This window comes from Saimiri boliviensis, chromosome 15 (genome assembly GCF_048565385.1).
Source record: "Saimiri boliviensis isolate mSaiBol1 chromosome 15, mSaiBol1.pri, whole genome shotgun sequence".
Taxonomy (NCBI): domain Eukaryota; kingdom Metazoa; phylum Chordata; class Mammalia; order Primates; family Cebidae; genus Saimiri; species Saimiri boliviensis.
Genome location: NC_133463.1, coordinates 57,986,970 through 57,998,988, shown reverse-complemented (window position 1 = coordinate 57,998,988; position 12,019 = coordinate 57,986,970). Strand labels below are relative to the sequence as shown.

General features: G+C 41.7%; 1 protein-coding gene across 10 annotated transcripts in view; it reads left to right on the top strand.

The window, feature by feature from the left end:
* The window catches only part of RSPO2 (R-spondin 2), a 255,326-nt gene that overhangs the window by 23,022 nt on the left and 220,285 nt on the right, over positions 1 to 12,019 (top strand). For 9 of the 10 annotated variants that reach the window (XM_074387049.1, XM_074387048.1, XM_074387046.1 and 6 more), the window contains one exon: positions 1,183 to 1,246. The exons of the other annotated variant lie outside the window; for it this stretch is intronic. The gene's annotated coding sequence lies outside the window, so the exon portion shown is untranslated. The remainder of the gene's footprint in view (positions 1 to 1,182; positions 1,247 to 12,019) is intronic. 10 annotated transcript variants of the gene reach the window in all.

Genomic DNA, 12,019 nt, shown 5'->3' with positions numbered 1-12,019 from the left:
TAGTAACCACAGAAAAGTTAAGGAACCAAATAAGCAGTGGGAATATATGCAGAGAAAACCCCTTTTTTTCTTATAAAAACAGTTCCCAAAGTGAGCATTGAGTTATGTTAATAGTCAGGTGTGCACCCAATTCTACCAGGTGTTAGTGTGGATGAAGCTGTATATATATATATATATATATATATATATATATATATATATATATATGTGTGTATGTATCTTTTATTGCCATCTCCTTTTTCTTTTCTCATACCAATGAAAGCAAACTTGTTATCCTTTCCATTCTAGGGTAACTACAGTACCCTCATTAAGCCCCATGTTTTCTTTCATTCATTGTCTAGTCATAATCTTAATTACCCCTGCTTTAAAAAGCTTAACCTACTTAAAGAAGAAATAACTAATCCTAGTTTGACAACACATGTGCATTGCATCTGGCATTAGGAGCAACAGCGTCTATGAAGCATCTATCACTGCACGGCCTCTGAGGGGAAATGGCCGAGAAGGGGAGAAGGCTTATAGTTGCTGTCCTCTTTTCTCTGCTCTTCATGCATTAAGGCAGCTTTGGGAATAGCTCTACTCACTCCAAGCCTTGGCTCCGGAGAACTCCACAGCCCATATGCCCTCGGGCCATCCAGTCTTATATAATACAGAAATGAAGCAAAACTCCTCCCAGTGTGGTTGCAAGTCAATTAGAATATGAGAAATATAAAACTGAAAGCCAGAGAGTACTGGCTGCCAGTCACACAATGTGCCCTTCTGCCAGGGCATGCCTGCTCCCAATGATATGTGTGCCAATGCTTATTCTTTCTGGCAAAAAAAAAAAAAAAAAAATGCCCCAAGTGGGGCAGCTCCCACTGCTTTGGCTCAGAGGGAAACCTAGCGCCATTACACGCCCGCACTGCACAACCAGCAGGCAGGCTTTGATGACGGCATGGCAAGACAGTAGTTGCTGCTCATTCAGGGGGAAAAAAGTGGATTGTGCAGCTTGGCAGTCTTTTAGGCAAATGGTGTTTGCTATATGCCCAGAGCCTCTTCGTGCTTCCATTTTAATTACTACTGTTCTGCTTTCCTGGAGGAAAAAGAAAGGAAAAGGAGAGTTGAAATGAGACTCTTTCAGGTGGTGGGCCATATTTGCTTTTAGTGAAACTGACTTTATTCAACCCGTTTCTTCTTATTCCTCAGTACAGTGAAATGCAGAGCAAGTGAAGGAGCAGAGAAATGGGAGAAGTGAGAAGGTGATGATGGGGTAGGTTCTCAAATCACTTTTTGCTTTCATGCCTGGAACATTTCTCTGAGGCAGAACTTACCAAATAAATTGGATTTTAGATGTGGCCAAATACTGACCTTTCAGCTCACAGGTGGCAGGGCAGGGTCAAAAGGGGCCTCAAGGTGCCTTTTCTGTGTGGCCCAAGTCACCTTCAAATGTAATGCTTTTCTGTGTATACCAAGATATACAACTTTTGGAGGCAATAAAAAAATACTGTTTTAGAATTCAAGAGTCCCAAATTTTTGGATACAAACCTCTAGTTTTCTAGGATATGTGTGCATATGTGTATCTACATATATATGTGTGTGGTCATGTGTATATATAGAGTTAATCTAGCATAGCAGCTAATAGTATATACTTTTGGAGTCCTGCAGATTTGGTTTGAGACTCAGTTTTGTGCATAGTGTGTATTTTGTGCATATATGTGTATCTATCTATATGTGTGTGTGGTTGTGTTAGTTTAGCATGGCAGCTAGACTATATAGAATTATATACCAAAGTATATAGCTAGTATATACTTTGGAGTCCTGCAGATTTAGTTTGAGACTCAGTTTTACCACTTTCTCACTATGTGACCTTGAGCAGGTTACTTAATGCCTCTGAACCTTAGTTTCCTGGGGAATAAATACCCACTTTTCAGATTTGTGACCTTGGGCAAGTCACTTAACTCTTTGTTCTTCAGTTTCTCATCTGCAAAATAGGATAATAGTACCTACTTCATGGTTTTGCAGTCAGGATTAATATGTTAACTTATATATTAATATATGAGTTAACCTGTCTGTTGATCATACAGAACATTGCTGTTGCATGGTAAACTATAAAAGTGTGAATTATCATCATCATCCTGTAAAGCACTGAGCACAGGGTCATATACATGATCACTGTTATCACAGGCAATATTATTATTTTTATAGTTAGCTGTGGGGAAGAAAAGTGTTTTTGTTACCACCACAGAAAACCAAAATGTGTGGAGCTCTGGAAATGTGGTAGCAACTGCTGAGAAGACAGGAGATAAGACTCTCATCTGGATGAGTCTAAAACACACAATATAGACCATCCAGCAGCATGGGTGGGGGCATGCTCCCCTCTTGTTTGGCTTCTTGTTTGGTCAGGAGTTTCTCCTCTTCACCCTTGTCTTCTCAGCCTCCCTTCATCATATTCCTGTTTTTGTTAATGCACTTATCTACCACTTCTGCCAAAATGAAAAATGGGAATATTTGTGTTCTGTGGATCTCCTGCCAAGGAAGCCATGGCCCTGGGGCTTCCTGGCATCCCTGCAGCTGCTCTCCACATTGGCAGCTGAAGGAAGCCACACTCACGGGGAGGTGTGTGAGGAGTTAGGAAACACTGAGCTGGGCTGAAGCATTATTAGAAACAGAGGAATTACTAACAAGGTGAGTTTCCCAATGAGAAAGTAAAGCAATCAAGATCAGGTCCAGGTGGGTACCCTGTGGGTACACGGGCCCTGGGGTAGATATATGGTGGTGGAGAGTATGGCAAAATGCCCCTCTATGGTCTTCTCTTTGCCATTCATCATCCCATAGCAAAGGCCCATCTGCCCCATTTCTAGAAATAGAGTGAAGCCACTCCCAAGAGAGAAATAAAGTAGGAATCACCACCCCTCTTTCCCCTTATACAATAGCATGACTTGCAAATAGCTGGGAAGGAGGACACAAGTCAGAGCTTGAACACTCACCCAGAGGCCAGTCCAAAGCTCCCATTACAGCTGCCTTGCACAGGGGCAAGGATGGCTAAGTTGGAGTCAGATAGACCTTAGTTGAAATTCCAGCTCTTTGGCCTGGTGTGGTGGCTCACACCTGTAATCCCAGCACTTTGGGAGACCAAGGCGGGTGGGTCATGAGGTCAGGGGTTCGAGACCAGCCTGGCCAATATGGTGAAACCTCGTTTCTACTAAAAATACAAAAATTAGCCGGGCGTGGTGGCAGGCACCTGTAATCTCAGCTACTTGGGAGGCTGAGGCAGGAGAATTGCTTGACCTGGGAGGCGGAGGTCGCAGTGAGCCAATATCATGCCACTGCTCTCTAGCCTGGGCAACAGAGCAAGACCCCATCTCGAAAGAAAGGAAGGAAGGAAGGGAGGGAGGGAGGGAGGGAGAGAAGGAAGGAAGGAATTCCAGCTCTTCTTTTTTTTTGCAACTAAATGATTATGCTCAAGCTATTAACCTCCCTGCTTCTGGAGGCTCTCATCTGATGAGAGTTAAAAGGGATTGCATACATGGTATTGTGCCTCAGTTAACAGATGGGAAAAACTTGCCACAGTGGGGCATGGCATATGCTTAATCAGAAGGAACTACCCTTGTTATTATAAACATGAAAGTCACCCACATACTACTATTTGGTGGGTCCCACTGCCACTGCTAAGACTAAATCATTCATTTTTCACTTTTATTTGTTGGCAGCAGCCTGCTGGCCTTTCTTGACGTTATTCACTTTTTTTTTTTTTAAGTTACAAATTAATTTTTATTTATTTATTTATTTATTTTATTTTTTATTTTTTTTTATTGCATTTTAGTTTTTGGGGTACATGTGATGAACATGCAAGATTGTTGTATAGGTACACACTTGGCAGTGTGGTTTGCTGCCTTCCGTCCCCTCACCTGTATCTGTCATTTCTCCCCATGCTATCTCTTCCCACCTCCCCACCCCCCCACCCCTCCCCCATTTTCCCCCAACGGACCCCAGTGTGTAGTGCTCCCCTCCCTGTGTCCATGTGTTCTCATTGTTCAACACCCTCCTATGAGTGAGAATATACGGTGTTTGATTTTCTGTTCTTGTGTCAGTTTGCTGAGAATTATGGTTTCCAGGTTCATCCATGTCCCTACAAAGGACGTGAACTCATCGTTTTTGATGGCTGCATAATATTCCATGGTGTATATGTACCACATTTTCCCTATCCAGTCTATCATCGTTGGGCATTTGGGTTGGTTCCAGGTCTTTGCTATTGTAAACAGTGCTGCAATGAACATTCGTGTGCACATGTCCTTGTAGTAGAATGATTTATAATCCTTTGGATATATACCCAGTAATGGGATTGCTGGGTCAAATGGGATTTCTATTTTTAGGTCCTTGAGGAATCGCCACACTGTCTTCCACAATGGTTGAATTAATTTACATTCCCACCAACAGTGTAAAAGTGTTCCTATTTCTCCACATCCTCTCCAGCATCTGTTGTTTCCCGATTTTTTAATGATCGCCATTCTAATTGGTGTGAGATGGTATCTCAATGTGGTTTTGATTTGCATTTCTCTGATGACCAGTGATGATGAGCATGTTTTCATGTTTGTTGGCCTCCTGTATGTCTTCTTTTGTAAAGTATCTGTTCATATCCTTCGCCCATTTTTGAATAGGCTTGTTTGATTTTTTCTTGTAGATCTGCTTTAGTTCTTTGTAAATTCTGGATATCAGCCCCTTGTCAGATGGGTAGGCTGCAAAAATTTTTTCCCATTCTGTTGGTTGCCGATTCACTCTACTGACTGTTTCTTTTGCCGTGCAGAAGCTGTGGAGTTTGATTAGGTCCCATTTGTCTATTTTGGCTTTTGTTGCCATTGCTTTTGCCGTTTTGGTCATGAAGTCCTTGCCTACACCTATGTCCTGAATGGTTTTGCCTAGATTTTCTTCTAAGGTTTTTATGGTACTAGGTCTGATGTTTAAGTCTTTAATCCATCTGGAGTTAATTTTGGTGTAAGGTGTCAGGAAGGGTTCCTGTTTCTGCTTTCTGCACATGGCTAGCCAGTTTTCCCAACACCATTTATGAAACAGGGAGTCCTTTCCCCATTGCTTGTTTTTGTCAGGTTTGTCGAAGATCAGATGGTTGTGGGTATGTTGTATTTCCTCTGAGGCCTCTGTTCTGTTCCATTGGTCTATATCTCTGTTTTGGTACCAGTACCATGCTGTTTTGATTACTGTAGCCTTGTAGTATAGTTTGAAGTCCGGTAGTGTGATGCCTCCTGCTTTGTTCTTTTTGCTTAGAATTGACTTGGCTATGCGGGCTCTCTTTTGGTTCCATATGAAGTTTAAGGTGTTTTTTTCCAGTTCTGTGAAGGTCATTGGTAGCTTGATGGGAATAGTGTTGAATCTGTAAATTACTTTGGGCAGTATGGCCATTTTCACGATGTTGATTCTTCCTAACCATGAACATGGAATGTTTCTCCATCTGTTTGTATCCTCTCTTATTTCGTTGAGCAATGGCTTGTAGTTCTCCTTGAAGAGGTCCTTTACATTCCTTGTTAGTTGTATTCCTAGGTACTTTATTCTCTTTGTAGCAATTGTGAATGGCAGTTCGTTCTTGATTTGGCTCTCTTGAAGTCTATTACTGGTGTATAGGAATGCTTGTGATTTTTACATGTTGATTTTGTATCCTGAGACTTTGCTGAAGTTGTTTATCAGTTTCAGGAGATTTTGGGCTGAGATGATGGGGTCTTCCAGATATACAATCATGTCATCTGCAAATAGAGACAATTTGATTTCCTCCTTTCCAATTTGGATACCCTTTAATTCTTTTTCTTGCCTGATTGCTCTGGCTAGAACTTCCAGTATTATATTGAATAGGAGTGGTGAGAGAGGGCACCATTGTCTAGTGCCAGATTTCAAAGGGAATGCTTCCAGTTTTTGCCCATTCAGTATGATATTGGCTGTTGGTTTGTCGTAAATAGCTTTTATTGTTTTGAGATACGTTCTGTCAATACCTAGTTTATTGAGGGTTTTTAACATAAAGCGTTGTTGAATTTTGTCAAAAGCCTTCTCTGCATCAATTGAGATAATCATGTGGTTTTTGTCTTTGGTTCTGTTTATGTGGTGAATTACGTTTATGGACTTGCGTATGTTAAACCAGCCTTGCATCCCCGGGATGAATCCTACTTGATCATGGTGGATGAGCTTTTTGATATGCTGTTGCAATCGGTTTGCCAGTATTTTATTGAAGATTTTTGCATCTATGTTCATCATGGATATTGGCCTGAAATTTTCTTTTCTTGTTGAGTCTCTGCCGGGTTTTGGTATCAGGATGATCTTTGTCTCGTAAAATGATTTGGGAAGAATTCCCTCTTTTTGGATTGTCTGGAATAGTTTCAGAAGGAATGGTATCAGCTCCTCTTTGTATGTCTGGTAGAATTCAGCTGTGAACCCATCTGGACCTGGGCTTTTTTTGGGTGGTAGGCTCTTTATTGCTGCCTCGACTTCAGACCATGTTATTGGTCTATTCAGGGTTTCGGCTTCTTCCAGGTTTAGGCTTGGGAGGATGCAGGTGTCCAGGAATTTATCCATTTCTTCCAGGTTTACTAGTTTATATGCATAGAGTTGTTTGTAATAATCTCTGATGATGGTTTGGATTTCTGTGGAATCTGTGGTGATATCCCCTTTATCGTTTTTTATTGCATCAATTTGGTTATTCTCTCTTTCCTTTTTTATTAATCTGGCTAGTGGTCTGTCTATTTTGTTGATCTTTTCAAAGAACCAGCTCCTTGATTTATTGATTTTTTGAAGAGTTTTTTGTGTCTCTATTTCCTTCAGTTCTGCTCTGATCTTAGTTATTTCCCGTCTTCTGCTAGGTTTTGAGTTTTTTTGATCTTGCTCCTCTAGCTCTTTCAATTTTGATGATAGGGTGTCAATTTTCGATCTCTCCTTTCTTCTCATGTGGGCACTCATTGCTATATATTTTTCTCTAGAGACTGCTTTAAATGTGTCCCAGAGATTCTGGTATATTGTGTCTTCGTTCTCATTGGTTTCGAAGAACATCTTTATTTCTGCCTTCATTTCATTGTTTATCCAGTCAACATTCAAGAGCAAGTTGTTCAGTTTCCATGAAGCTGTGCGGTTCTGAGTTAGTTTCTGCATTCTGAGTTCTAACTCGATTGCACTGTGGTCTGAAAGACTGTTTGTTATGGTTTCTGTTCTTTTGCATTTGCTGAGGAGTGATTTATTGCCAATTATGTGGTCAATTTTAGAGTAGGTGTGATGTGGTGCTGAGAAGAATGTATATTCTGTGGATTTGGGGTGGAGAGTTCTGTAAATGTCTATTAGGTTTGCTTGTTCCAGGTCTGTATTCAGGTCCTGGATATCCTTGTTGATTTTCTGTCTGGATGATCTGTCTAATATTGACAATGGGGTGTTAAAGTCTCCCACTATTATTGTGTGGGAGTCTAAGTCTCTTTGTAAGTCATTAAGAACTTGCCTTATGTATCTGGGTGCTCCTGTATTGGGTGCATATATATTTAGGATCGTTAGCTCTTCTTGTTGCAGTGATCCTTTTACCATTATGCAATGTCCTTCTTTGTCTCTTTTGATCTTTGTTGCTTTAAAGTCTATTTTATCAGAGATGAGAATTGCAACTCCTGCCTTTTTTTGCTCTCCATTTGCTTGGTAGATCTTCCTCCATCCCTTTATTTTGAGCCTTTGTGTATCCTTGCATGTAAGATGGGTTTCCTGGATACAGCACACTGATGGGTTTTGGCTTTTTATCCAATTTGCCAGTCTGTGTCTTTTGATTGGGGCATTTAGTCCATTGACATTTAGGGATAGTATTGTTATGTGTGAATTTGATACTGTCATTTTGATGCTACCTGGCTGTTTTGTTGGTTAGTTGATGCAGATTCTTGATTGTGTTGATTCTCTTTTACCATTTGGTGTGTTTTTGGAGTGGCTGGTACTGGTTGTTCCTTTATATGTGTAGAGCCTCTTTCAGGAGTTCTTGTAGAGCAGGTTTGGTGGTGGTGAAATCTCTGAGTACTTGCTTGTTCACAAAGGATTTTATTTTTCCTTCACTTATGAAGCTTAGTTTGGCTGGATAGGAGATTCTGGGTTGAAAGTTCTTTTCTTTAAGGATGTTGAATGTTGGCCCCCAATCTCTTCTGGCTTGTAGGGTTTCTGCTGAGAGATCTGCTGTGAGTCTAATGGGCTTCCCTTTGTGGGTAACCCGACCTTTCTCTCTGGCTGCCCTTAACATTTTCTCTTTCATTTCAACCCTGGTGAATCTGACGATTATGTGCCTTGGGGTTGCTCTTCTTGAGGAATATCTTTGTGGTGTTCTCTGTATTTCTTGGATTTGAATATTGGTCTGCCTTGCTAGGTTGGGGAAGTTTTCCGGATAATATCCTGAAGAGTATTTTCCAGCTTGGATTCATTCTCTTCATCACATTCAGGTACACCTATCAGACATAGATTAGGTCTTTTCACATAGTCCCACATTTCTTGAAGATTTTGTTCCTTCCTTTTTGTGCTTTTTTCTCTGTTCTTGCCTTCTCTTTTTATTTCATTGAGTTGATCTTCGACCTCTGATATCCTTTCTTCTGCTTGGTCAATTCGGCTGTTGAAGCTTGTGCATGCTTCACGAAGTTCTCGTGTTGCGTTTTTCAGCTCCATCAATTCACTTATACTCCTCTCTATGCTGTCCATTCTCGTCAGCAGTTCGTCCAATCTTTTTTCAAGGTTCCTATTTTCTTTGCGTTGGGTTAGAACATGTCCTTTTAGCTCATTGTAGTTTCTTACTACCCACCTTCTGAAGTCTGATTCTGTCATTTCATCACCCTCCTTCTCCATCTGGTCTGGTTCCCTTGCTGGTGAGGAGTTGTGATCCCTTTTAGGAGGAGAGGTGTTCTGGTTTCAGGTGTTTTCATCCTTTTTGCGCTGGTTTCTTTCCATTTTTGTGGGTTTATCCACCTGTTTTCTGTCTCTGTCCCAGGGAGTTGGAGCTTTATGAGTTTCCGTTGCACTACTGCCTTTTTTGATTTTTCTTTCAGGTCTGACCTGCCCAGCTAGCAGCACGCCTAGCCACTGCCTGCCCACAGGGGCTTTGCTGAGCTGCTGTGGGCTCCGCCCAGCTGTCCTGAGCTCTTCCCTGTAGTCCTTTTTATATGGGCGTAGTTAGAACTGTCTTGGCAACGGTGGCCCCGCCTCTGTTATGGCGGATTCTCTCTGTTGTGGCAGGTTGCCTCGGCAATGGCGGGTTGCCTCGGCAACGGCGGCCTGCCTCCGTAGCGGTGGAGAGTCTCAGTAATGGCAGAAGCCCCTCCCCCATGGAGCCGGACCGTCCCGGTTCAGCTGTGCTTGGTTTGGAGGGCTCAACCCAGAGGGTTTCCAATTACTGTTTTTGTTTTCGTTGTTGTTGGGGGTGGAGGGGTGGGACCAACCGAGCCTGATCATCTGGCTCCCTGACTCAGAGTCTTTTCTTTTAAGTTGAACGACCCCGCGTTCTGGTCGCTTGTTGAAAAGGCGCCGGGATCTCCCATGCTGTGACTCACGGAGTCGGCTCGAACTGCGGCGCCGGCTCCTGGCGGATTTTTTGCCTAGGAATCTCCTGGCCTGACTCGTTATTTCAGATGAATGGGCAACTCTGCCGTCTCAGGGCTCTGCTCGCCCGATAAGAGGGCTCCCAGACCAGTGGCTTTTGTACGGAGAACCGCAGCAACAGGGTGTGGTCACAGCAGCCGCGCGGGTGGAATCAGCCCCGCGGGGGCCAAAACAGCCGCACTGGCTGGGACTGCGACGCTGGCGACCCCTCTGCCTGGGTATCTCCTGGTCTGTGGGCAATAAGAGTTCGTCTGGAAATGCGGCGTCCACTCACCCTCTGCACTTTCACTGGGAGCTGAAGTCCTGAGCTGTTCTTAGGCGGCCATCTTCCCAGCCTTATTCACTTTTAATGCTGCAAACAATTTCACTTATAATCTAGATTTTACTTGTATGCAAGTGCTTGCTTTTTTAAAATACATGTTTCCCGAACTCTGAGCTCTCCTTGAGCCACCCTCCCTCATCAGGAGTAAGGCTGGCAAAGAAATCACAGTCCCAGATCTTTGTCTCCCAGAGATCTCAGTTCCTGCCAAAGTCTTTTTCTGTCATATTCAATCTGATTGAGGAATCTTATAAACTGCAGATACATTCATTGGCCACTTGCTTGGGGCAGGAAAGAGGAACTGATCTCTCTGCATGGAATGATCTCTGGGAGGGAAGGTAAAATGAAGGCTAAGTTACACAACAGGAAAAAGCACATGACATCTTGCTGTCGATAGGCTCCTATTGGCAGTTTATTTTGGTTTCTGGTTTTGAAACAGCTGTGCAAAGTCGGCTGCTGGAAGTTTTTGTTGCTGCAGGAGGATTATAAACCCAACCAAGTTTCTCTCAAGCTTCTCTGGGATGGTTTTAAAGAAAAAAAAAAAAAAAGGAAAAAATGTTTTTGGTACTTTCTCCCTCCAAAGCTATGGTAGCTTCCCCAACAATCATTCTGGATAGAGCTCTGACTCAGTTCCATAAGAAAACAGAAATGAAGATACAAAAATAATCTTTGTGGGTCAACAAAGGGATGACACTGGATGCTACAAACTGAATGCTGACTCAAAGGAACTGAAGCTGTGATATGTGTCTATAATCACCTCCTTGATGATTATAGACACAGGATCTTCTCTGGTCAGAATGAGAAAAATGTAGTTTATCCTCTTAAAAAGAGTGTAAAGAAGGCATCAGGATACGTGAAGAATGACTCCGCAATCAAGGATCCTAAGCCTTAAAAAGCTGGCAGGCATCTTTGGCAGAAAATTTTGCTAGCTTCAAAAAGAAATAAAGAGGAAGAGTTTTAACTCTAGGCAAGGACTCAATTTTGAAGCGGATTGAATGAATGTCTGGGTAACATTCTTAAGTCTGTGTGTTTCCGACACCTCTCTCATTTGCTCCTGAACAGTTTCAAGCGATGTTATCTGGGAGTGTATTAAAATGGCTAGGATATAATTATAGCTGTCTTTTTGGTCCCACCTGAGTGATTCTCTGTGTCTTCCTATATCTAAAGGATTCTTGTCACTAAATTTAATTCCTGGAATTATCTGGTGGTTAAGAAGTCTATAAAGTTCACTGTGCTCTAGACGTATCTAGTTAAAGAATCATGTTTGCTGGGTTGCAGAGCTGCATAAGGCTTTCATCCCCTGACTCAAAGGCATAAAATAATGCAAGCAAAAACATTAAAGAATTCTTTCCTTCCAGAGACAATTTCTATTCAATGCAAGCACCTTTACTTTGATGGCTAAGCTTAGGACAGTCTACATTTTTTCCTGTCCCTCCTGGTATCAGGAGAATTATTCATTAATTCAACAAGTGTTAATAGAGCACCTACTCTGTGCTGGGAACTCTTCCATGTGCTGAGGATATAATAGTAAAAAACTAAATCTGTGCTCTCATGGAATTAAATTATACTTTCAGGCAGTAGATCAATAGCCCAGTGAATTTATTGTATAATGCCAGTGAAATAAGTGATATGAAGAAAAGTAAAACAGGCTATCTAGTAGAAGACTTGTTTGAAAAGCAAACTACTCCTTGGGTAGAGAGAAAGTAAAGCATTAAAATGTCAGATAACATTTATTCTGTATAGTTTTGCCCATATTGCCTTAGGACTTCCAAATGATGTCAATGTGTGTTCAGTAAAAAGAAACACATTGGCGCAGACATAGAGACATATGTACATTTTATTATTGTTGAACATTATATGATGTGTACATGTCATAAAGAAAGATAACCCACTTTCAGTTTTTACTAAGAATTGACTGTCTCATGCAGACCAGAAGTCACCTGAAGTGGGAGTAAAGAGAAATAAGTTTATGGTGTTGAGCTTGACATGCCTGATGTAGTTATTTTTTGGCTTTAAATTTTTAAATTTAAAACATTTTTAATTGTGGTTAAAAAACACATACCATAGATTTATCCACTTAACAATTTTTGTGTGTATCTTACAATATTGTCAACTATATGCCCATCATGA